General features: G+C 42.5%; 1 long non-coding RNA gene and 1 pseudogene across 1 annotated transcript; one reads left to right on the forward strand and one right to left on the reverse strand.

The window, feature by feature from the left end:
• Positions 1–281: 281 nt before the first annotated feature.
• LOC119351018 lies at positions 282–1,066 on the reverse strand (annotated as a pseudogene).
• Positions 1,067–2,206: 1,140 nt separating this feature from the next.
• LOC119314116 lies at positions 2,207–3,902 on the forward strand. Its single transcript, XR_005152230.1, has 3 exons — positions 2,207–2,424; positions 3,315–3,497; positions 3,588–3,902. It is a non-coding gene; the product is annotated as an uncharacterized LOC119314116 (long non-coding RNA).
• Positions 3,903–22,663: the final 18,761 nt, after the last annotated feature.

Below are 22,663 nucleotides of genomic sequence, written 5' to 3' on the forward strand. Positions count from 1 at the left end.
AAAAAGATATGGTAAGGCCATCTTCCCGTAAATCAGGGGGAAGAAATGACCTCTTCTACGGGATCCTATAAACGGAGGTTATTTCTTTACTTCTAATGGACGACTTGGTGAATAGTCCGTGCGGTTTATTTTCGCTGGTCTTTTTTCGTCATCCCCCCACGCTGGTCTTTTTTCGTCATCCTCTCCCACTCTAGTTCCACTGATTTTCACCCTCCCGCGGAGGAAAAAACGCTCCAAACAACCGTGCGAGTAGCTCTTCTCCTCGATTACCCTCGTGCGCACTATGGTTTCCTACACCACCGCCGCCGCCAGGGAACTCCTCGACCAGCCCACCCTCCTGCCGCTCCGCCCCCTTCCCTTCCCATCACCGCGGTCGCCCCCTCCATCTCCTTCCGGAGCCACTCCCCTGCCGCGAACATCCTGCTCGCGTTGTACATGACCGGTACGGCGGCCCTGATGGGGAGCGAGAACCGCCACGGGAACGCGGCGGTGAGCCCCTCGGTGAAGACCTACGTGGAGAGCACGAACGCGTGCGGGGCCGCGGCGGCGATCTCCGTGGTGTCCCGGGACCGGAGGCCGTCGAGGATGTACAGCGCCGGGAGCGCGGCGCCGACGAGGAACCCGCCCACGGTGTGCGCGGCGAGGGGAGGTGCGCGAGGCCGCGGAAGACAGGTGCGGACGGGTTGGGCTTCCCGGGGCGCTGCGGGAAGGCGAGCGTGGCCAGGAGGAGGAGGTAGGGGAGGAGCAGAACGCCAAAGGTGATCTCCGAGAGCGGCACGGTGGTCGAGAAGGCCAGTACGGCGGCGGCGCCCAGCGTGTTGAGCTGCTTGATGGAGAAGAGGTAGTAGTGGTGGTGCGGGCGTGAAGGCTCGCTCTCGTTCTTCTTACATCTTGCCCTTTTTTCTTGAGAATTGTATCTGTGGCTACTGCTGTTTTGCCAGTCTGTCTGTCCCCAATAATGAACTGCGTGGTGGGCGAGGTGGGCTCCGGGTGAAGCGGCAGGGCGGCTGCCTCATCGATGGCAGCGCGATGCCGCTCCCGCCATCGGGCCCACGCTGCCGGACATCATCATGATCTTGGCTTGTTCGCTCAATGTCGTTGGGTTCTCCTTGTCCGCTGAGTTTTGATACACCTCTTCTGTTGAGCAATCCTGGTGTGTTAAAAACAATGTTTTAACTTTGTCTTTGATGGTTTATTACTATGCTTTCCTTTGTCGCAGAATTACCATAATCAGGAAAGGGAGGGAGCAAAGTTGTTGGCCGATGATGATATGAGATTGACAACCTGTTTCCTGCATCCTCTAGGAGTAGGATTTTGAAAGCGTTTTGGGAAGTAGACTGAAGACCAAGACGATGGTAATTTTGGTGATGTGAGACGGTGTGGTAGCCACCCAATTAGTCGTAATTCTGCGGCCGCATGTTGTGACTCAACTTGATAATTATGTGTTTCACGAAACAACATCACATATTTTCAAGAGGAGTGGCCGAAGGAGAACTTTTCTATGTTGTTAATGTATAGTGGTAAGTCAAAATTGTTCTGAACTTATTAACCATTCCTATACTGGTAGGCAGGTATACATTGGACTTGATTTAATTCGTTTTCTGCTGTTGAACTGAACTGCAGCTGGGATTTATGCTGATTGCGCTGATTTGGAAGTTCGATTTCTCGCCGTTTATGATCCTGGTCATTGCCATTCTCAACGACGGTGGGTCTCAAATTCATTATGCCAAACAAACATGTTACTGTCCATTGCTCATTTGTTTGATTGATTTACTCAACTCAGGCACAATCATGACCATCTCCAAGGACAGAGTGAAGCCATCCCCACATCCAGATAGCTGGAAGCTACTGGAGATCTTCATCACCGGCATCGTCTATGGTGCCTACCTTGCTGTGTTGACCGTGGTGTTCTTCTTCGCCATGACTAGCATCGACTTCTTCAGCGTAAGTGTTGTTTCAACCCATGCCATGTCTAATCCCTCCAAACTAGACAATTTATGGGTGTGGCTCATGCAAATATGACGATTCCTAACCCGTTGTGCGCGCAACCGCAATCCTCTCCGTTCGCGCTCCTCTGGATCCACGCCGCCTGGCCCACGCGGGCCCATGCCGGAAATCCTTTTTCCTCTCCTATACCTTGCAAATACAATAACCCCCACTCCTATGCACCTACACAGTCCCCACCCCGTGAATCCCCACTCTCGCCTCTTCTCTCCTCCTCACTGTTCAGATCTGGATCAGGCCACCGGCACGGCTCCGCCCCTCACTGCTCCGGTGGACGGTGGTCTACTTCTCTGACCTGCTCCTCCACCGCCCCTCACTGCTCCGGTGGACTACTTCTCCGACCTGCTCCTCCACCAGCGCGGCCGCCTCTTCTGCCCCCCGTCCTCAGCTTCAAGGCCCCAAGACCAGATGAGCTCCGATGTGCGTGCATACATGAGACAAGTAGCATTTGCGGCTGTGCATGCGTATACATTGGGTTAGAGCAGCTCTTTCCATGGATTCGTAGATTAAATCTGTAGATTTTATGCAGTGGATTTTGTGGTTGTGGGTTCTTCCTCTATCTTGATTTTGAATCCTCACTCCGATGCATTTTCGTGGATAATTGTTTATGTCATGTGTCCATGCTTCTTAAGCTGCAGAAAGTGTGATGCATTTTTTCTTGCTTGCTTTTATTCACCGTGTGAAGATTTGATCTATATGAGGGACAGAAGAAGAGATTTAATTTTTTTGATTCGGTGAATATAGGAGGGAAGATGTGCTGAAAGATATGGTATTGCGTGCCTCTCTTTTATGGATCAAAAAAAATCTATGTGCGGCTATATGTACGAGATATTTTTGTTGTACACACGGTGAACTAGTATGTTCGAGATATATCCGAATTTTACCATAAATTTGGGGCCTTTGAAGTTGAACTACCGAAGAATTTTATGTTTTCCCTACTTGAACTTTAACTTCAAACTCTAAAGAACTTTCAGAAAATTGGGAAACTTTGCTGAAAACAGTGAAGAACTTTTCATTTTTATTCTAAAATATTAAATTAAAAGAATCAGGAGTTGAAGAACTTTCTGAATAGTGGATCTGCACTTTGTTAGAAATAGTAAAGAACTTTGCTATTTGGAACCCAAACACAATTTAGTTTTATCTTGGTTTTGCAATAATAACCGAGTCCACAGTTTGAAATATATGGATATTGGACTTGTTTTGTAGAGCTGGCCATGAGAAACTCAAATACATAAACGAATTTAAATTTGCATAATTTATTTATAAGTTATGGTGATATATTTGTTTGTTGTGTAATTTTGTGTTTGAAGAGGTGCAGCACGGTTGGACATGCTTTGGTGGGCCCAAGGGAATCTAGTTCTATAGGGCTTCATATACATGCATTAGAATATCATCTCCCCGTGGAATACATGCATGGCTGACACCAGGGTGGGCCACATCGATTGGACAACATGCTGGATGAACGGCAAGGATATAAGTTGCGCGCACAACGGGTTAGGAAAAATCCGTGTCCTATGTGGCTGGACTCATGCTGCTTTACAGACAATATATGCTAAATGTTCCTATTTGTTTCCAAATTGCAGGAGAAGTTCCACGTGCGTTCGCTAAGGAGCAACAAGGACGCGATGATGTCTGCCCTTTACCTTCAAGTGAGCATCATCAGCCAGGCCCTCATCTTCGTCACCCGGTCGCGCCGCTGGTGCTTCCAGGAGCGCCCGGGGCTCTGGCTCTGCTTCGCCTTCGTCGTCGCGCATATCGTAAGCCCACCCCACCCGGCTCACTCCAACAATGGAGTGCGCGCGATCATATTCAGTTGTAGCTGCAACAATACCAAAGGAGAACAGAACAAATCAATGATAAAGATGGCGTCGACACTCTTCATGAATGCCGTTCTTTTTAGGAGCTGATTTTGTTGTACATAAAAATGCATATGTATGAAATGGTCCATTAAAATGTGCTTTGCAATCCATTATAATAATCCATCAAGTTATAACCAAGTCCTACTGGTCCCGGTTGGTTTTGAAGTGTTCCGTTGGCACTTGTTCTCTCATATGAAATGGAGAGCTGAACAAGTGCCAAGTCCTACTGTTTCTGGTTGGTTTTGAAGTATTCAGAATAACTATTTATAACTACGGAGTGTCTTCTGCTCGAGTTTTAGTATCTCAGTTAAGAAATAAATAGTAGCCTTCCTCTAAAGAGGTCTGCTGCCTTGCTTTTCATAATTTAAATTTGTATTTTATTTTCTTATTTTCAAACAAATGTTTGCAGAGAACGGGTGTTCGGTGACTGAGATAGCTTTAGTGAGTTGATGGTTTGACTTGCTAGGTATGCCTGCAAGGAGGACACTGTAATTTGGTCCAACAAGTACGCATAACAATCTTTTGATTGTTCAACATTCTTTATTGCGTGAATTTCAGACATATCAGGATGCAGGTATATGACACTATTGTGTTGTCTGCAGAGGTTCTCATTCTGAAAGAAACTGCAACTATGCAAGAGCTTATTGACGGAGATTATGAAATTTGCAGTTCATGTTATGGACATCAGATTGATACTTTACCAAAGGTGCACCAATCGGCCCTCCGTCTCCTAGGGTGATGGTGCAATGACATCTATAGCGGCAGCAATTACGCACAAGTGATGGTGGATTTGTCAACTGACTTCATATCTCTATCTCTACTACCTAAAAAACCTGTAACACTTCATTCCGATCTTCTGTCTTATGTCGTTTTGTCCAACCGCACACATTTCTCTGGTCGTATGCTAGATTGGAAGAACCGGAACATTTCCTACTGCGTTTGTAATGATGTAGTACGGTTAAAAACTTTTTATTTACTTGAGTCTGCTACCTCAGATTGATGTGTCATGCTCGGGCAGTAATAGTCTAAGCTTCATCGTGTAACAAGCTCCACCTGCGTGCACAGGTAAGTGGTTCTGGTACTGCTGCTATTTTTGTTTGTTATATTTGTTGCCAGTCTGATTGCTACTATCTACTGTACGTGCTTATTGTTTGGCTTTGAAGAGATACTAGACCATGATAGCGCGCGTTGCCGCGCCCTGTCCATTCTATGATAAAATGTTAAGAATAGTAAAAATACTTGAAGCTACAAAACATGGAAATTTAAGTTTGTATCAACTTGCTCATATAGTGATCAGTAATCAAAGAGGAAATATTTGAAATAATTAGACAGTACAACTCTTCGAGGAACCTTGGGAAATTTAATACAGTATCTCAATTTAGATAGTGCACAATGTATATGTTCAAAGCTTCAGGTATAAGATCATAGTAGATATCTCCATTTCTGAACCTAAAAGTTCTAAAATAAAATTGCAGCATGCTTGACACAAAGAAACTAATTTTGTGAATTATTTGTGTCAATGCAATTTTTATTGGGTGTATATCCTAAACATGAGGTGTGTAGTACAGAAATGCAAAAGTATAACGTTGATATGTAACCATCCTATTAATTTCTGATTTGCTACAAAAAAAATCTAGATTGGTAAAAAAACACAAACTAACATACCCTGGAAGCACCAGACATTTAATAATCCTTTCTTCTTAATTTACAGGATCTATACAAATGGACAACAGTAGATCCATCATTTGATCAGATAGAAAATGAAGGAAGTGTGTGGAAACAACTACACGAAGATGTGTTACCTCAAGGCCACTTATCTCTGCATAACCCATTTTCTTCAGGGGCGAACTTTATCAGTAAACTGAATTTAAAGAAAGAGATTATTGATTCAAATGTGGTAAGCAAATCAATGCCCATTGATGGGTACTAAATAAATACAACCAGACCATACCGGCAAAAGTATGAATCTTTACAGGTAACTTCTTTCCAGAATGGGAAGACGGCTTGGAATAGATCAAGATTCAATGACTGAAATATTCAGAGTAGGTACTATGACAAATACGATCGTCTGGCAATTGAGTTTTTGCTTACCTTATCTTTAGTCTCTGCCAAATAGGGCTTGTGCATATCACGAAGGGGGGAGGGGAAGCATGAGAGTTGTACCTGCAGGGGAGGAACCTGTGACATGGATGGGGTGTGGAAGGGCGTCAGGCCGCAAGGGGATGCCGAGTGGCGGCGTCGCCGTCGGGCGAGCTGGCTAGTCATGGTGGCCTGGTGGGTGCTACCGCCTGCCGGTAGAGGTAGAAGTCGGTGAATCACAAGTGCCTGCGTGAAGAGTTGAAAGAGATCGAGATCCGAATGAGGGCTAGAGGATTGGATCAGCGACGTCGATACCGAACCTAGGATTTTCAGGGATTATAGTTTGATAGTCGATACGAAATCTTGGAGGGAACACTGTTTGGGCTCCTTCACTGCCGGTACCTTGGCGTCCCCGTCGCCGCGACCGGCGCCGCCTGACGGCGGTATCGCATCAGTTGCACGAAGAACACTGAATCGGGGAGATAGAAAGGGAGAGAGCGGACGGGCATCGTTTGTAGGCATGTCAGCTCTTTTGAGGATTTCACACGTTTCAGCCCAATCAACCAGAAAACGTCCAAGTAGACCCGCGGAGTAGCAGCCCTTCAACGTTCGGCTGGCCAGTTTTCACGGATTAACTAAGCGAACTGTTAGAGCGAGCTCGGGTAAATGCATCCATCTGGGACGTACGTACACCAGATCGGACGGTTAAGAAATCTAAATCACTATGGAGGCTCCTAACTAGCTCTGTTATACTGTTTTGTAATTTGCTCGAGGTTATGCCAATTAATTTGAAAGCAGATGGTAAACTGTGATTTGCTCCTCAATTTGTACTGTATCTGAGATCTAATGTGTGGGTGTGCAGCTAATCACTAAATATTTCCAGTGTGCAGCTTGTGAAATCTTTCAAAGCTATATTTCAAAGCAGATGGTAAACTGTAATTTCAAAGCATATGGCAAACTGTAATTTCAAAGCTATATTTCCAGTGTGCAGCTTGTAACATCTTTCTCCGTCTTTGACATCTGATTTGGTAAATATTTGTGGTGCTGAACCACACATGGTTATTGTACCTAATATCATTCGTATGTATTGTAGCTATTTTTGATGCTTTGGATGGTGAACAGAAAATTATGTGAATGACATTAACAACAAATGGTCTAGCGAATGAGGCCCTGATTGGATGGCACTGGCAAATGGATCATCAAAGTATATGTTTTAATTTTCCATGGAGACATCTTTTTAACTCTTCATGCATTAGGGTTCAAAATTATTGTACATATATTACCTTCCCCTCGAATAATTCTTTCAAGTCAGCACCTATGTGCAATTGAGTTTTTCGTGTTTTAATGACGGCTTTATTTCAATGTAGATATTATCTTCAGTTTGTACTTGGCTATAGTGGGATGCCAGGAAATATCCTACTCATCAATCGGAATAGTTATTGTCATTCTAGGAGCTGAAAGACGTCGGTCATTCTAAAATGTCTAACTATACTTTTATCAAAGAGGCAACACCTGACAGTGTGCCGATATCTGTAGGTAAGATTGTAGGATGTCTTCTCGCTTTTGCCCTTGTCAGGCTTTATATTTTTGTCCCTATGATCTAGGATTAGTTTAGTAGCCATCTAGAGATAAGACTGTAAAATGAAGTTGCTCTATGTGAAGGTGAAGCTAATGTTTTCCTTGTTACTTTAGCAATTTGTTATATAGCATTCTAAAAAAGGGCAACCTGGTGCATGTAGCTCCCGCTTGCGCAGGGTCCAGGGAAGGGTCCGACCACTTTGGGTCTATAGTACGCAGCCTTTCCCTACATTTCTGTAAGAGACTGTTTCTAGGACTTGAACCCATGACCTCATGGTCACAAGGCAGCAGCTTTACCACTGCGCCAAGGCTCCCCTTCATTCATTGGAAAATTTTGATGGCACCAAAATATTTTATTTGTGATCCTTTTCCTAACCAAATTATCTCGCGACAGCTCTGCAAATCAAAACTTGTGACACATCGAATTGTCATAAGAAAAATCTCAACAAATTTGTATGATCATTTTTTCCTTAGCTTTGATTGACAATAAAACATTTGTATGTTTCTAATTGGTATATTAGCATAGCGATATTGTGCATGGGTTCATCCTTGTCCTTTAAGCTAAGGTAAATTCCCCTAGATTTGCAATTTTATTCGATGAACAAAATGTCTACTTTATCTACACATACATCTGGTAATGGGAATATTTAGGATGTGATGAAAAATGACATGCTATGGCGGAGATACATGGAGTAGAGCCAAGTCGAGTGATGAGCGGAGATGAGATGAGGAAGACAAGATGAAGATTTACGGCGGGAAACAAACACGACATGATTTAGATGACAAGGGCGTTTTTCCTTCTTGCCGCCCCTCATTGCCGCGTCACACTGTTGTTCCCGATCTAAACACCGATGGTGATGTCTCTCCTCGCGGCGTCACATCAATGTGCCGCATGTGGATGACGAGGGCGTTGTCCCTCCTCTTCGTCGTGTCACACCGTTGTGCCCTATGTAGTCGACAAGGGCACCATCCCTCCTCGTGGCGTCACACCTTTGTGCGTGATTTAGACGACGAGGGCGCCATCAACAGTGAGCCCTTCTGCATAGACCACCTGGATTGGATTGACCAGGATGCCAGGTCGATGGGCACGAGGACTCGGTGCCAATCTTGCGGCGTGAGAGGTTGTCGGCAGGGGAGGAGGCCGGCGATGCCGTGGCGGGGAGAGGAGGTTGTGGGTGACACTGTCGAGAGATGGTCGGTTATGGGGATAATAAGGGACGGGCTCGACCAGTGGTGGGGAGGCGAGATAGTGGGAAGAGGAGGGGTCGGTCGATTCCATGGAAGCACGAGGAGGATGCGGTGACGTCGTTTTTGGAAAGGAGGCGACGGGGACAGGAGCGGATGGGCGGGCGACTGTAAGGGGAGAGATTTCTGTGTGAAGCCAAATATTCAGATGTTGACAACACTGTTTGATAGCACAACATCCTGTCATGCAACTTGGTAAGTAAGGTCTCTTGTCCATTGTTGTAATGATTTATGGTTTCTAATAGCTACCAAATGTAGATTTATCTTCTATATGTATTCATCGGCCGATAAATCTGGTACGTCAGCGACAAAAAAATGCACTGTGTATACATTCTGGATCTTATCGATACATCATAGTCGCTAGAGATTGAAACACCGAAGTATTTAGTGACATTACAAAGATTCGCGAGAGAATTCAATGAAGCACTGAAAATTGCATGACCCGGCTGAAATTCGGATATATCTAGATGGCAATGTATATTTTTTGTTGGTATTCGAACAAATATGGATAGATAATTTTTTTCATTGTCTTAATATTTGAGATATAATCATTTATTTTTGTTTTCACTATATTCAAGATATACTATTGATTTAGGAAATTACAGGTATGTGTCTGGCTATTTTCTTTTGATTTTGTGCTCTCGTGAAACGGTAAACAATTGGTTCATCCGATTTGCACGTTGAGTATTCTCTGTTGCACATTGTTTGACCTTACACATGAAATATTCGTACTAACTAGATATATTACTTTTGCAGGATGGTTATGAGGTGATCAAGAATTTTTTGTTATACTTGCTAAAATATCCTAAAGATAACTTTTTTCTTTATATTGTGTGAGAATATATTAAACGCATCAAGCAGATATTAATTCGTAAAACATTAATAATTAGATCAACGCTCTTTATGTATACAATACATGGTCAAATTATATTGTAATCAACTTAATTACATTGCAAGTTAAGTTAAGTATATTTCAATTATTATCTAATTGTTAATGACTATCTTTTCTATACATGTAACATTATGTTTATATAACTTCAGCAAAATATTTCAAAAGCCCGTAGCAACGCACGGGCATTCTACTAGTTAGAGATAGAGGAACTGTTGGATCTCTCTTGTATTTGCCTTGCTTATTTCATTGGTCAGTACGCATGTTTGATTATTGTCTTCTTCTGTTATTTCTTCATTTTCCACGACTTATGTACGATTGCAAAAAATCCAATCGCTGAATTAAGGGCATTTCTAACCGATTCCTTAAAAGGCCACAAGGGAGTAAAAATTCGGTTATACTCCTTACAGCACACCTAGCCGATCCCTAAAAGGCTTAGTGGAGTATTTTTTTTTACTTCAACTCCCAATATCCCTCCAAACCTACCTAAATATACTTACTCCCGCCGTGCCAAGTAAAAGAAGTGCCTCTTTTTGTCCCATCCCCCGTGCCGCCCTCTCTACCACAACCGCAGCCGCCACGCCCTGTCACCGCCACCGGTGACCGTCCCTCCGGCCGGAATGGATAGGCCGGACCCTTCCCTCACTCGGCCGGCCATCGGCACTAGCTTTTTGCCGCCAGAATCACCCACGCGCCGCCGCCCATGCCGAAGAAGAGTTTGGGGATGGAAAAAAACCACTGGGTTCAAGCTCCTCCTCATAACGCTCCAATGGCCTCCGGGTTGGATCATCATCTCATGGGGACTTACATTGGACGCAAATCTCAATAAATATAATTCTTTTACCATACATTCTAGAGCTCTCTAGCATGATATTTAACAACACTACACACACAAAGAGAATGAGAAAGGGTATAATACTATAATCAATGCAGATTTGCAAAGTAACAAACGAAAGGCATGCGATTGTATCTTTTTTAATCTTTTCACATATAGCACAATTTAAAATTCGCAATGTTTAGATTTCCAATAAGTAAGAAATTTGTAAAGCCTATTGCATGGATCGTCATGTCACGGAGACTTACATTGGACTCAAATCCTCAATAATGACAATTCTTTTATCATACATTCTAGAGCTCTCTACCATGATATTTAACAACATCAACACACACACACACATACACAGAGAGAGAGAGAGAGAGAGAGTATTATACTATAATCAATGCAAATTTGCAAATTAACAAGCGAAGGCATGGAATTTTAATCTTTTCACATCTAGCACAATTTGAAGTCATAATGTTTACAAAGGAAAAAGGAAAAAAGAAATAACATAACTTTTACTATAAAAATGGTTTTAGTTTATCGTGGATGTTACTATCAACAAGTATAAGAGTTTTGTATAAATTTTACATGTTCCAAGTATAAGAGTTATGTACAAATTGGTAAATGTTCCAAGGTTCTTTAAAGGTTCCAATCACCGGTGTCGGTGGTATAACACATGTGCAAGTGATAGAGACAACATGGGCACGCCACTATAAACCATAAAAAAACTTTTATGGTTTACGGGATCTGTTCCGTCTGATGCTGCGCTACCGCAAATTCGTTTCCGAAGGACCTGTATAGAAAGATCTGTTAGAGTGGCTCTTAATCAAAAGGAAAGTAGAAAAAAATTCGATTGACTTATATATAGATCTAAAAAATACCTGGACATGGCTGTGAACCGTGGTGCAAGTAGCATACACGAAAGATCTATACTTTGGTGATTTAGATCCAATAGACAAAGAAGACCCGAGATGCTTGCACCAGCCCATAGATGGAGCGCTGGAGCTTGCATACCTTGTTAGCATTCCTAGGATCGACAAAACCTTCCGGCTGCATCATATACAATTCTTCCTTAAGGAAGCCGTTAAGGAATATCGTTTTGACGTCCATTTGCCATATCATATAATCATAGAATGCGGCAATTGCTAACATGATTCGGATGGACTTTAGCTTCGCTACGGGTGAGAAGGTCTCATCGTAGTCAACCCCTTGAACTTGTCGATAACCCTTAGCGACAAGTCGAGATTTATAGATGGTAACATTGCCATCCGCGTCCATCTTCTTCTTAAAGATCCATTTATTTTCTATCGCTCGCCGATAATCGGGCAAGTCTGTCAAAGTCCATACTTTGTTTTCACACATGGATCCTATCTCGGATTGCATGGCTTCAAGCCATTTGTTGGAATCTGGGCCAGCCGTCGCTTCTTCATAGTTCGAAGGTTCACCGTTGTCTAACAACATGATTTCCAGGACAGGGTTGCCATACCATTCTGGTGTGGAACGTGTCCTTGTGGACCTACGAAGTTCAGTAGCAACTTGATCCGAAGTACCTTGATCATCATCATTAACTTCCTCTCCAGGGTGCAGGCACCACAGGAACATCTTCCTGAGCTGCGCTACTTTCCGCTTCAAGAGGCAGCACTTCATCAAGTTCTACTTTCCTCCCACTTACTTCTTTCGAGAGAAACTCTTTCTCCAGAAAGGACCCGTTCTTGGCAACAAAGATCTTGCCTTCGGATCTGAGGTAGAAGGTATACCCAATGGTTTCCTTAGGGTATCCTATGAAGACGCATTTTTCCGACTTGGGTTCGAGCTTTTCAGGTTGAAGTTTCTTCACATAAGCATCGCATCCCCAAACTTTTAGAAACGACGGCTTAGGTTTCTTCCCAAACCATAATTCATACGGTGACGTCTCAACGGATTTCGACGGAGCCCTATTTAAAGTGAATGCGGCAGTCTCTAAAGCATAACCCCAAAATGATAGCGGTAGATCGGTAAGAGACATCATAGATCGCACCATATCCAATAGAGTGTGATTACGATGTTCGGACACACCATTACGCTGAGGTGTTCCAGACGACATGAGTTGTGAAACGATTCCACATTTCCTTAAGTGTGTGCCAAATTCGTGACTCAAATATTCCACTCCACGATCTGATCGTGAGAACTTTATTTTTTTGTCACGTTGATTTTCAACCTCACTCTGAAATTCCTTGAACTTTTCAAAGGTCTTAGACTTGTGTTTCATTAAGTAGACATACCCATATCTACTTAAGTCATCAGTGAGGGTGAGAATATAACGATAGCCACCGCGAGCCTCAATGCTCATTGGACCGCACACATTAGTATGTATGATTTCCAATAAGTTGGTTGCTCGCTCCATTGTTCCGGAGAACGGAGTCTTGGTCATTTTGCCCATGAGGCATGGTTCGCACGTGTCAAACGATTCGTAATCAAGACTAAAAGTCCATCTGCATGGAGCTTCTTCATGCGTTTGACACCAATGTGACCAAGGAGGCAGTGTCACAAGTATGTGGGACTATCATTATCAACCTTACATCTTTTGATATTCACACTATGAATATGTGTAACATCACATTCGAGATTCATTAAGAATAAACCATTGACCAGCGGGGCATGACCATAAAACATATCTCTCATATAAATAGAACAACCATTTTTCTCGGATTTAAATGAGTAGTCATCTCGTATTAAACGAGATCCAGGTACAATGTCCATGCTCAAAGCTGGCACTAAATAACAATTATTAAGGTTTAAAACTAATTCCGTAGGTAAATGTAGAGGTAGCGTGCCGACGGCGGTCACATCGACCTTGGAACCATTCCCGACGCGCATCGTCACCTCGTCCTTCGCCAGTCTCCGCTTATTCCGCAGCTCCTATTTTGAGTTACAAATATGAGCAACCGCACCGGTATCAAATACCCAGGAGCTACTACGAGTACTGGTAAGGTACACATCAATAACATGTATATCACATATACCTTTGGTGTTGTCGGCCTTCTTGTCCGCTAAGTACTTGGGGCAGTTCCGCTTCCAGTGACCACTTTCCTTGCAATAAAAACACTCAGTCTCAGGCTTGGGTCCATTCTTTGGCTTCTTCCCGGCAGCTTGCTTACCAGGTGCGGCAACTCCCTTGCCTTCTTTCTTAAAGCCCTTTTTACCCTTGCCTTTCTTGAACTTAGTGGTTTTATTCACCATGAACACTTGATGTTCCTTTTTGATTTCCACCTCCGCTGATTTCAGCATTGAATATACTTCAGGAATGGTTTTCTCCATCCCCTGCATATTGAAGTTCATCACAAAGTTCTTGTAGCTCGGTGGAAGCGACTGAAGGATTCTGTCAACGACCGCATCATCCGGGAGATTAACTCCCAGCTGAGACAAGCGGTTGTGCAACCCAGACATTTTGAGTATGTGCTCGCTGACGGAACTATTCTCCTCCATCTTACAACTGTAGAACTTGTCGGAGACTTCATATCTCTCGACCCGGGCATGAGCTTGAAAAACCATTTTCAGCTCTTGGAACATCTCATATGCTCCGTGTTGTTCGAAACGCTTTTGGAGCCCCGGTTCTAATCTGTAAAGCATGTCGCACTGAACCAGGGAGTAATCATCAATACGCGACTGCCAAGCGTTCATAACGTCTTGGTTCGCTGGGACAGGTGCTTCACCTAGTGGTGCTTCAAGGACATATGCTTTCTTGGCAGCTATGAGGATGATCCTCAAGTTCCGGACCCAGTCCGTATAGTTGCTACCATCGTCTTTCAGCTTGGTTTTCTCTAGGAACGCGTTGAAGTTGAGGATAACATTCGCGTGGGCCATTTGATCTACAAGACATATTGTAATGATTTTTAGACTAAGTTCATGATAATTAAATTCGTCTAATCAAATTATTTCATGAACTCCCACTCAGATAGACATCCCTCTAGTCATCTAAGTGATACACGATCCGAGTCAACTAGGCCGTGTCTGATCATCACGTGAGATGGACTAGTCATCATCGGTGAACATGTTGATCGTATCTTCTACACGACTCATGTTCGACCTTTCGGTCTCTTGTGTTCCGAGGCCATGTCTGTACATGCTAGGCTCGTCAAGTCAACCTAAGTGTTTTTGCATGTGTAAATCTGGCTTACACCCGTTGTATGTGAACGTTAAAATCTATCACACCCGATCATCACGTGGTGCTTTGAAACAATGAACTTTCGCAACGGCACACAGTTAGGGGGAACAATTTTTTGAAATTATTATGAGGGATCATCTTATTTATGCGACCGTCGTTCTAAGCAAATCTATACCTACTAATAAAGCAAGGTGCGTTTCGTCAAAATTTTCATCCGTTCACCGCCGAAAAGAAAAAAAATTCTAACTGAGGTGGTACTAAATTTTATGCGTTTGTCTGCTAGAAAAAGAATTTTCGTACGTGGGCCGCGCGCTGTGGCCGAATGAAGCCAGCCAACTTATTTTTCTGTCCACGCAGCTGTGTAATTTCTATTTTCCGCAACGGGCGACAAATAGTCAGATTTTCGCATAGGACAATCAATCATAGGCTGCCCCATTTTTCTTCCTTTATATGTTTTAATTCTATTTTTATTATCCTTTCCTTCTCCTTTTTTCCCTTCTAAGTTTATTTTTTCTTTTAGAATTTACTCATAAATAAAAAATTGTCAAAAACGTTCAGAATAATAAATAAATAAATTTTAAAAAATGTTCAGAATTCGAAAATTTTGTTGCTATTTTAAAAAATATTCGCAACTTGCAAAAATTTGCCAATTTCTAAAACAATTATTGTTTTAAAAAATTGTTCAAGATTTCTAAATAGAAAATGGCATTTCATAAAATGCTCCTAGTTTGAAAATTATACATGTTTTAGTGAAACTTTCAAAATTAAAAATAATTTCCGTGTACAAAAGATACACATGTTCTAAAATTCTTATGAATTTTCAACATGTTCCCTTTTAAAAAATGTTCACAAATTGAAATAATGTTCATGTTTTTATAAAAAAGTTGGTGTTTTCAGAAAATGTTTGTGAATTTGCTAGAAAACGAATTTTCGTACGTGGGCCGCATGTTGTGGCCCAGTGAAGCCAGCCAGCTTATTTTTCTGTCCACGCAGCTGTGTAAATTCTATTTTCCGCATTGGGCGACATATAGTCATATTTTCGCATAGGACAATCAATAATAGGATGCCCCATTTTTCTTCCTTTCTGTGTTTTACTTCTATTCTTATTGTCCTTTCCTTCTCCTTTTTTCCCTTCTAAGTTTATTTTTTCTTTTAGAATATATTTCATAAATAAAAAATTGTCATAAACGTTCAGAATAATAAATAAATAAATTTTGGAAAATGTTCAGAATTCCAAAATTTTGTTGCCATTTTAAAAAATATTCGAAACTTGCAAAATTTTGCCCATTTTCTAAAACAATTCTTGTTTTTAAAAATTGTTTGAGATATCTAAATAGAAAATGGCATTTCATAAAATGCTCCTAATTTGAAAATATTCATGTTTTAGTGAAACTTTCAAAATTAAAAATTATGTCCGTGTATAAAAGATACACATGTTCTAAAAATCTTATGAATTTTCAACATGTTCCCTTTTAATAAATGTTCACGAATTGAAATAATGTTCATGTTTTTATAAAAAAGTTGGTGTTTTCAGAAAATGTTTGTGAATTTTAGAAGATGTACCCTTTCATATTTTGTTCGCGCTTTTCTAAAAATGTACATAATTTTCAAAAAACAGTTCATGATGTAAAAACTTATTGATGTTTTCTAGAATATTCAAAAACTTCATACCTTAAAATCCCCTCGATTGAAAGGATTGAATGAAAGAGTAGATTGAATAACTCATGGGCTTTCTCCGACTATGATGACGTAACAAAACTCTTAAATGCTCTCAATCCATGAATGGAGAAATAGCGGATTGATTCCTTCACACGTGACGAAATTGAGAAGCTAAATGTTCCTTTTTCGTGTGCACACAGGGTTTTGCTTGCACATATAATTCTCACTGACTTTAAATGCATATTATTTTATCTCCCGTTGCAACGCACGGGCATATGTGCTAGTAAGATGTAAAACATGATAAACATCACATGCAATCAAATAGTGACATGATATGGTCAATATCATTTTGCTCCTTTTGATCTCCATCTTCGGGGCGCCATGATCATCATTGTCACCGGCATGACACCATGATCTCCATCATCATGATCTCCATCATCGTGTCTTCATGAAGTGGTCTCGCCAACTATTATTTCTACTACTATGGCTAATGGTTTAGAAATAAAGTGAAGTAAGTACATGGCGTTATTCAATGACACGCGGGTCATACAATAAATTAAGACAACTCCTATGGCTCCTGCCGGTTGTCATACTCATCGACATGCAAGTCGTGATTCCTATTACAAGAACATGATCAATCTCATACATCACATATATATCATTCATCACATCCTTTTGGCCATATCACATCACACGGCATATGCTGCAAAAACAATTTAGACGTCCTCTAATTGTTGTTGCAAGTTTTTACGTGGCTGCTATAGGTTTCTAGCAAGAATATTTCTTACCTACGCCAAAACCACAACGTGATATGCCAATTACTATTTACCCTTCATAAGGACCCTTTTCATCAAATTCGATCCGACTAAAGTGGGAGAGATAGACACCTGCTAGCCACCTTATGCAACTAGTGCATGCCAGCCGGTGGAACCTGTCTCACGTAAGCGTATGTGTAAGGTCGGTCCGGGCCGCTTCATCCCACGATGCCGCCGAAACAAGATAAGACTAGTAGTGGCAAGTAAATTGACAAAATCGACGCCCACAACAAACTTGTGTTCTACTCGTGCATAGAAACTACTCATAGACCTAGCTCATAATGCCACTGTTGGGGATCGTTGCAGAAATTAAAAAAATTCTACGCATCATCAAGATCAATCTATGGAGTAAATAGAAACGAGAGAGAGGAGAGTGCATCTTCATACCCTTGAAGATCGCGAGTCAGAAGCGTTGCAAGAACGCGGTTGGAGGAGTCGTGCACGTAGCGATTCAGATCGCGGCCAAATCTGATCTAAGCACCGAACAACGGTGCCTCCGCGCTCAACACACGTGCAGCCCGATGACGTCTCCCGCGCCTTGATCCAGCAAGGAGGAGGGAGAGGTTGAGGAAGAGGGCTCCAACAGCAGCACGACGGCGTGGTGGTGATGGAGCGGCAGTTCTCCGGCAGGGCTTCGCCAAGCTCTTGCGGAGGAGGAGAGGTGTTGGGGAGGGGAGGGGCTGCGCCTTGGATGTGTTGTTGCAGCCCTCCCCTCACCCCTCTATTTATAGGGAGAAGGGGGAAGGGGGGCGGCGGCCAAGGGGAGGGGGCTTGCCCCCCAAGCAAGGGGGGTGCCCCCTTTAGGGTTCCCCCCCCTACCCTAGGCGCATGGGCCCTAGGGGAGTGGCGCCCAGCCCTCCAAGGGGCTGGTTCCCTTCCCTCTACAGCCCATGAGGCCCTCCGGGACAGATGGCCCCTCCCGGTGGACCCCCAGAACCCCTCCGGTGGCCCCGATACAATACCGGTATGCCCCCGAATATTTCCGGTGATCGTATGACAACTTCCCATATATAAATCTTCACCTCCAGACCATTCCAGAACTCGTCGTGATGTCCGGGATCTCATCCGGGACTCCAAACAATATTCGGTAATCACATACAAATCTTCCTAATAACCCTAGCGTCATCAAACCTTAAGTGTGTAAACCCTACGGGTTCGGGAATCATGCAGACATGACAGAGACAGCTCTCCGGCCAATAACTAACAGTGGGATCTGGATACCCATGTTGACTCCCACATGTTCCACGATGATCTCATCGGATGAACCACGATGTCGAGGATTCAAGTAATCTTGTATACAATTCCCTTTGTCAATCGGTACGTTACTTGCCCGAGATTCGATCGTGGATATCCCAATACCTCGTTCAATCTCGTTACCGGCAAGTCACTTTACTCGTTCCGTAATGCATGATCCCGTGACCAACTACTTAGTCACATTGAGCTCATTATGATGATGCATTACCGAGTGGGCCCAGAGATACCACTCCGTCATACGGAGTGACAAATCCCAGTCTTGATTCGTGCCAACCCAACAGACACTTTCAGAGATATCTGTAGTGCACCTTTATAGCCACCCAGTTACGTTGTGACGTTTGGTACACCCAAAGCACTTCTACGGTATCTGGGAGTTGCACAATCTCATGGTCTAAGGAAATGATACTTGACATTAGAAAAGCTCTAGCAAACGAACTACACGATCTTGTGCTATGCTTAGGATTGGGTCTTGCCCATCACATCATTCTCCTAATGATGTGATCCCATTATCAATGACATCCAATGTCCATGGTCAGGAAACCGTAACCATCTATTGATCAACGAGCTAGTCAACTAGAGGCTCACTAGGGACATGTTGTGGTCTATGTATTCACACATGTGTTACGATTTCCGGATAACACAATTATAGCATGAACAATAGACAATTATCATGAACAAGGAAATATAATAATAACCATTTTATTATTGCCTCTAGGGCATATTTCCAACAGCAGGTTTCCCATCCACTGGGTGTATACTATCCATTAGGTGTCTATCAACATGAAGTTGACTTGCATTTACTGATTTAGAGGCCTTGATATCCTCACTTGAGAGAAACTGAATCCTGATGTACAATTGTCGTACTTCTCCCCCTGTTGCTGTGAATGGGGAGTTGAGTGGTTTTAGTTGGTACCTCCACTCTTTTCGACGTATTTTTGTAGGATTGTAGGATTGTGGAACACATTTATAGTCAGTAAATGAATCTGGAAGGTTATTTGCAATGTGTTGCAAATCTTCTAAACGCATGGTTCAGATCTTTGAGTGTGTGGATTTGAGGCAGAAATGTGTTGAACATTTCACTAATTCCTGGCATTATTTATGGTATTTGAAATCTCCTCCTAATGCCTGGAAATGTTCCTCACCGAATCAGTATACTGGCCTTGAATAACTCTCCGTGTGAGGGGCTTGAGGTATTGATGGAAATACGGTTCTTCCTCACATAGATCCCAACTATATGTTGAGGGGCAATGATGTATGTCGGGGTGGTGATATCGGTATGCAACCAAATTATCGCGGATAGGAAGTACTTGGTAGATTTCCATGTATCAAAGATAGAGGGGAATAATATTATGCAATTTGGTCATGCGTTGTAAAACTACATGACACCAATGTAAAGTTGGTAAGTTGGTTAAAGGATTCTATCAAGCCATTTTGAGACTAGATAGGACAAAGTGCCAAACTTTAATCCTAGGGCCATAATGAAGGCACAAAAAGAGAATTTTGCAATATCGATTTTGATTGAAATCGAATGTTCAGGATAATGAGGTAATGGTTTTGTGTGGGTACAATTGAGGCCATTGTGTAGATGTGTCTTTTAGAACCATGCAATACATGAATAGTCTAGTCAATGGTTGGGAAGAGCCACTTACCTTGACTTGAAGAATTCAAGGAGTCTGAGTAGTTCAACGTAGACTTTAAGGCCTCCTTTGGTCTGAAGGAATTTCATAGGAATTCTAGAGGATAGGATTTTTATAGGATTTTTTTCCTTTAGAGCCCTTTGATTCATAGGAATGGATACCTATTCCTACATAGGATTGGTTCCTATCCTCCACATTTCATAGGAAAATAAAAATGGGCCTAGACTCAATGGAAAAATTCCTTTGGTGTCAATCAAATGACATCTCGTTTCCTATTCCTACTCATAGGATTTGAGATACATGTCATCTCATTTCCTACAAAATTCCTATTCCTATGATAATCCTATCCTATGAACCAAACGAGGCCTAAAGTGTGCGAGCCTTAAAATTAGTTTCCCTGTGTCACATGTGGCACACATAAAATCCAAATATTGTTAGAATTTATCATAATAATAATCATAAACCAATAATTGTTGATAGTTTCGGTTTCAACCAATGTCTAGATGACCAAGACGAGGATGTCAAGTTTGTCATATAAAAGACATTCCGAAGAACTATCTTGTACGCAGCATATGCTACAGGCTTTGTAGTATGTGTAGTGCAATCTTGATGATACATAGAGAATGTGCTTTCCATATTCGTTGTATATGGTAAAAAAAAGTATTCCTGTTTGTTGTCGTCATAAGTTTCGCCATAGAAACTATTTTAATGGATATCTCCATAGTTCAGCAGGGTACAAGTTGAACCGAGACACGGATAAGCATCCCTGACGGTACTCGAGTACCCATTGGAATTGTACTATGACTGGTGTCAGCCAACAATTACATCACCGCGTCTAGCGTCTAGCGATTGTTAAAATATATCCATTTCTCTTAATAAGAGTGGAAACATTTTACTTCCCTGAGTATGAAGTTTGTGGCACACCGTTTATACTACATCTAGTCCAATACGGTACTAGAATTTGGATCATAATTTAACCAATATAGCCATATTTTTCTCCCCTGCTACACCTCCTCCATCTTGGGGCAGGTCGTATTTTAGTTTTTTTATTCAAGAGTCGGCACACCATGCAAGAGCAAGACTGCTAAATTATCTCTGAGCACTGATGCGAGAATGATCATTAGCGCATAGGACTACAAAGCTGCATCCTCCTGCATGCATGGTCATGTCAAGGCTCTTATCTCATAACTATGCAGATAATGTCTTATCTAATACTATCATCGAAACAGAAATACTATCAGACAAAGGTTTCGGACCTTCGTGCAGAAGCAAGGAGGATTTTTGGACCTTACGGAAGGAGCGGAAATAAGGACCTTTCGACCTTATGGAAGGAGAGAGAGTGACACACGTTGTTGATGTTATTTCTTTCCTTTAACTGGTATGATACACTACACTTACATCAATTCTTTAAAGCCATCACTCATGTTTCCAGCCATCTGTTTTGGTTCTACAACCAAATACTGTACTACACTGAAACTAAAATAGTAGTAAAACAAAAGAGTTTGAATGGTTTGATAAACTATGATCAGGTTTCAATAGCCACAAACTCTACTACTGAAACTGAAATAGTAAAACAATAGAGTTTGAATGGTTTGATAAATTATGGTCATGTACATTTTAGATTTTAATGGTTAGATATTTGAAATTGATGTACATCTTATAGCATGCCTTATGGCCACCAGTTATTCCTGAAAGCTCTAGCAATATGTATTTTGAACCCCCAAATGGTCTCAAACATGTCGCTATATGCTCAACAAAATACTCCCTTTGTACCAAAACATCACTATATTTAGAAACGGAGGGAGTATATATCTTTAATACTCTGGTGCTTAGTTGAATCTCGCTGCTTTATTTTCCACTCCTAGCGGGTCGGCATTATTCGGGATACTCTAGATTTGCCACTGTTTACGAATATGTGAAAATATTGGTGTATGGTCCATGTCACTCCCTGCAACGTGGGTTACCTTTAATTACACAAAAGTAGGGACATGGAGTATTTGATCCCGAGCTCATATGCTCCCGCATGAACAGTAAAATCGAAAAAAAAATAGTAAAAAAATCAAAAAAATCTGAATTTTTTTTGTAATGAACATGTAGGGAAACATAGTATTTCAAAAATTTCCTACGATCACACAAGATCTATCTAGGAGAAGCATAGCAACGAGCAGGGAGAGTGTGTCTACGTACCCTAGTAGACCGAAAGCGGAAGCGTTTAATAACGCGGTTGATGTAGTCGAACGTCTTCGCGATCCAACGGATCCAAGTACCGAACGTACGGCACCTCCGCGATCTGCACACGTTCAGCTCGGTGACGTCCCTCGAACTCTTGATCCAGTTGAGGGCGAGGGAGAGTTCCGTCAGCACGACGGCGTGGCGACGGTGATGATGAAGTTACCGGCGCAGGGCTTCGCCTAAGCACTACGACGATATGACCGAAGTGTGTAACTGTGGAGGGGGGCACCACACACGGCTAAAAGATCAACTTATGTGTCGGCCCAAGGGGGCGCGCCAGGTGTGGGGAATCCTACTAGGACTCCCCAGTCCAAGTAGGTTTCGTCTCCTCTTTCCTATTTCTAGTAGGAGAAGGAGGGAAGGAGGAGGAGGAGAGAAGGAAAGCCCCCCCCCCCAACCCTTGTCCAATTCAGTTTGGGCTATGCGGGGCGCGCAGCACTCCCTGGCC

This window comes from Triticum dicoccoides, chromosome 1B, assembly GCF_002162155.2.
Source record: "Triticum dicoccoides isolate Atlit2015 ecotype Zavitan chromosome 1B, WEW_v2.0, whole genome shotgun sequence".
Lineage (NCBI taxonomy): Eukaryota > Viridiplantae > Streptophyta > Magnoliopsida > Poales > Poaceae > Triticum > Triticum dicoccoides.